Source organism: Boleophthalmus pectinirostris, unplaced genomic scaffold (assembly GCF_026225935.1).
Source record: "Boleophthalmus pectinirostris isolate CB_2022bp ecotype Guang Dong unplaced genomic scaffold, ASM2622593v1 HiC_scaffold_17, whole genome shotgun sequence".
NCBI classification, from domain to species: domain Eukaryota; kingdom Metazoa; phylum Chordata; class Actinopteri; order Gobiiformes; family Gobiidae; genus Boleophthalmus; species Boleophthalmus pectinirostris.
Window position 1 is genome coordinate 16,147,544 of NW_026571115.1, and position 4,467 is coordinate 16,152,010.

The window sequence follows — 4,467 nt, forward strand, 5'->3', positions numbered from 1 at the left end:
ATTGTGTAACTTTTCTGGTGGAGGGTCCGTCACCTGCTTGTTTCTTCGGATGTGTCGCTGCCTGGAATGTTCCACAATTTGACGTTAAATCTGTTCAATATCTATATAGCTCAAAAATACCTAGAGAAAATGGCATTCTGACTGTGAGTGGGGTTGCCTCTCCACAGATCTGACCTGTAACTTGGTCTGTTTTAGTGTCCATGAAGATAGAAAAGTTTAATACCATATTGTGAAACATTCCAGGCATAGCAATAACAAAAGCATTTGACAGACCCTCCTCTAGAAAAGTTACACAATGCACCTTTAAGCCTTTAAGTGCTGAATGGAGAGGGGATTACACTGTTTTTATCCTGATCTTGTTATTTTTTTGTTCGCTGTTTGTCGCAAATGGACTTTGGGGGAAAAACAGTCTAATGGATAAGCACATGCTGTACACAGATATGGAGAGGAGTGTAGCTTTGATGTGAAGTGGCTTTATCTGTGCAGTTTGGCTGAGGGCTGTCATATGGTACAAAGATCTCTGTCAAATCTCCATAGGTTTGTCGTAGCACACATTTTCAGCTATTATATTACTTCAGCTATTTTGGTTATTTTTTATTTCTCATAAGTTTTTTGCTGTGCATTTATTTAAACAGAAATTTGAAGACATGAAGATAAGACAAAAAAAAAGTTTATTCATCCCACAGTGAGGAATTTATACTCAGAGGAAAAAATCATTAAATTCCATATAATTATTTTATGTTGATCCAAAAACAGTCATTTAGATGTTAAGTTGATCAATTGAAAGGTAGTGTATTACACAAAATACACATCTAAAAATCTACCTGGGGTTGTCTACCTGTCTGTCTACATCTCCAAAACTCAAACTGCACTGTTCCACCTTGTGATATCAGTAGCAGTATAGGTTTGAAGTAGAGCCCGACCGATATATCGGCTGGCCGATATTATTGGCCGATGCTTGCTGATATGGGCCGATATTTCACGTGGGCATGTTATACCTCGTTATAATGCTTAAACTCTCTACATTATGTTCATTTAATCCAATTTACAGTCAGATAAATGTCCTAATATGTGGCTCCACATCAGTATTTATCTGCGGTGTAATTTGTCTGTGTCCATACTGTCCCTGAACACACCCCCAGGGTCACCACTTCACTCACGTGCTATTGTTTACACCCGCAGCAGTGCGCAACACTGAGATTATTTCTTTTTACGGACAGTCGGTTTGAGTCTGGATTAAAAGGACATTTATTAGAGCAGACTTGTGATGTGAGGAGGAGCCTGTGTGAGCGGTGAGTGTTGGAAATACACCGACTTTGAAGCTAGTTTTCGCTATTTGTTATTAGCGATTAGTTGCTGTAGCTCCCACACATAAACAGGCTGTTTTCTATTGGTCTATTGTAAAGTGACTATATTGGCCGTATATTTGTTACTGGACCAGCATTGATATGTAAATGAGTTGTGAATAGACGTGTGAATGATCCACATTTATGCATATAATTAATTACTGCGGCGCACACCTTTTTACAGCTAAAGGCTAATAGCGGTAGTTTATTTACTAGCTAGGAGTTATGGGTCGGTCGCGATCGAAGCGGCTCTTAGATCCGGCTCTTTGAAGCGAACAACGGGAGCATGTTTCTTATTGGGAGCCGTGTTTTCTCTTTTTCTCACTTTTTCTCTTCAAGCCGCTTGTAGACCCGTAGTTTGACAGCAGCAGCGGCTGAAAACGAAACTTTCAGAAATCTGCGTGTGCATAGGATAAAAAAAAAAGTGCATATTTGGCTGCAGTTCAGCATAAAATGAATAAACCAGGACTAATCTTGGGCTCGAGTCAGGGAGAGACCAAGTCCCGACACTCAGTCCTGGTTCAGTTCTGGTTTAGTCCTGTTTTACACATGCTTTAAATCTGTTTTAGTCCTGGTTTACTCCTTTTTCAGTCCTGGTTCAGTTTTGGTTTAGTCCTGCTTGCAGCAAAACAATCTCAAGAGTCGCTTGGGAGCCGAAAGAGCCAGCTGCTTTAGTGAGCCAAGCCAAAAGAGCCGGTTCTCCAAAAAAAAAAACTGGAATACCCATCAGTAGTAGCTAGAATGTGATGCAAAAATGCCATTAGGCCAATCTACTGTCGGTAAATATGGTGTAAAGAGTCAGAATAACAAATGTTGCCTAAATAAACCCAATTTAGAATCCACTAGAGCCAAACCTAAGTTTTTTAAACAATTCAAGATTTACAGTGAATTTTTACATCACTAAATATATCGGCGATTATATCGGCTATCGGCAGCTCCAACTCACATTATATCGGTTTCATATCAGCCACAATAAAATCCATATCGGTCGGGCTCTAGTTTGAAGTTATCAGCTACCTTTTACCTTTTGTTCAGTGTAGATTGGCAATTACAGAAATCATGCAAATGACTCCACTGAAGGTGTATGGAGTTTAAAAACACAGTGGAACACTTCCTATATTAACACTTGACATCCTATGGTGGAGCAGAGTTTAGTTTGAGAGAAGAACTCCGCCTGAATATGCAGGGTTTGTGTTAAACATGTGTGAATGAAACAACACAACTCCAGGTATGTTTGTGTTAAGGAAACAACATTTTGGTTTGTGATTTCTTTTTTCAATTTAAATATATTTTTTATTCTTGGTTTTGACATCAGATTTAAAACAAATCATTATGGAATTACTCTGTGGTAAAACAAATTTTCATCATCTGTTTTGCATTAAAAAAGAAAACTCAATACTTTATATGGGATCTCTTTTAAACCCAGTTCCACTACTTTAGAAACACATGTAGAACATTACTTTCTCAATCTCAAGTAACAACTTGAGGGCCAAAGTGACAACAAGTTTGGACAATTATCAAAACCCGAGAGACTCATAAATAATTTGAATTTATTTGTAATACATAAAAGCACCAGCCACAGGGGAAATATGAAAAATCCCTACTATTTTACGAGCATTTGTAAATAAAACACATTGTAAAATTTTAAACGAAATGTTTTGATTAAAAAGTCTTCAGGCCAAAACTGCTAATGTTGTTTACACATAAATATGAAATAAGCAATAGTTATTGTGTTTCTACATATAGGTAGGAGCACAGCTGTGTCCCTTCCAGCCACGGATTTTGGCCTGACGTTTGTTATGGAAAGATATGTGAGCGCTTTGTGTTGTGGGAGGTCTGCAAGTAAAATTATGCAATCTCTGACTCTTTCAAATCAAAGTGAGTCATCTTATTGCCATTTTGCAGTCAATCACAGGAACAAACAAACAAAACAAATAATGTTGAACAAATGAATAGTAATGAACGTGGTATTTTTTTCTTTCATTTCAGATGGTGCATGAGGAGGAGTACTGTTTCACAATGGCCTGAGACGATACTACAGACTGTAGAGATATGGGAATAACTAGGCTGTGTATATGACTGCAATTTTTATATTTTTTCCTCATATTAATCGATCACAATTTTTTATTACATTTTCGATTGCATGGACTTCACTATTCATTTCCTGAACATAAACAAGACATATTTTTAATATTTGCACAAACAGAAATTACTGCTCTCAATTACAGTTCAATTAATTGCACAGGCTGAATCTAAGCATCGATTTTGCACTCACTTTTTGACCATTTAAGACCAAATCCAGTGAGTGAAAACATGCCGATTTGAACAATTTGTTTGTATTATGAGTCATTGAGTTAGATTAGAGCAGCTTTGGAGCCAGTAACACAATCGGGTTGGTATTGTTGACATGTTTTCCACTTTGAAAAATATGGTTAGTTTATATTTGCAGGACATTGTAAGGCGTCTATCTACAAGTGGCTATCTGTGTACGATTATGAAGACTTTACTTGTCAGTTGATAAATTGGTGAAAACCCTAAATCAATGAAATGTCCTGTTTATTTGAATAATAGCCTCTTAACAGCTTGGAGTTGAAGGTTTCAGTCTGGACTCTTTCTACAATGTCCTTTCAAACAAAACCAAATGCCAAAAACAAGAATTTAAAGCTATCAATGGTTTTCTTCAAATTTTCAGTTATAGAAGCATGCTCTTTTTGCCATGGTTCCCTGAGCATAGTTCAAATGATTCAAGGAAAATTTAGGGAAACAGTTATCATACTAATCTTTGATCTTTGAACTGAAAATCTGACTTTAAGATTATTTCTTAGAAAGCGAAGAGAAGAAGAACAGCACAAGATTTAAAATGGAAATTTGGACAGGTGTACGTGCTCTGCAGTAAACTATTTTGTTGTGGCCAGGAACTTACTTTTGAAAAACTCTGCTGTCTGCATATAACTGAAAATGTCTCTTTAACACAAGTTTAAAAAAAAAGTATTATTTTCATAGATTTCAGCTTCCTGTTTATACACAACATTTGGAGAATTTTCAAAAAAAATATAGGCTTTAGTTTTTAATTGTTTATTTCTATGGCAACTGTGCTCATTTTTAATCACTCTGAAGCCCA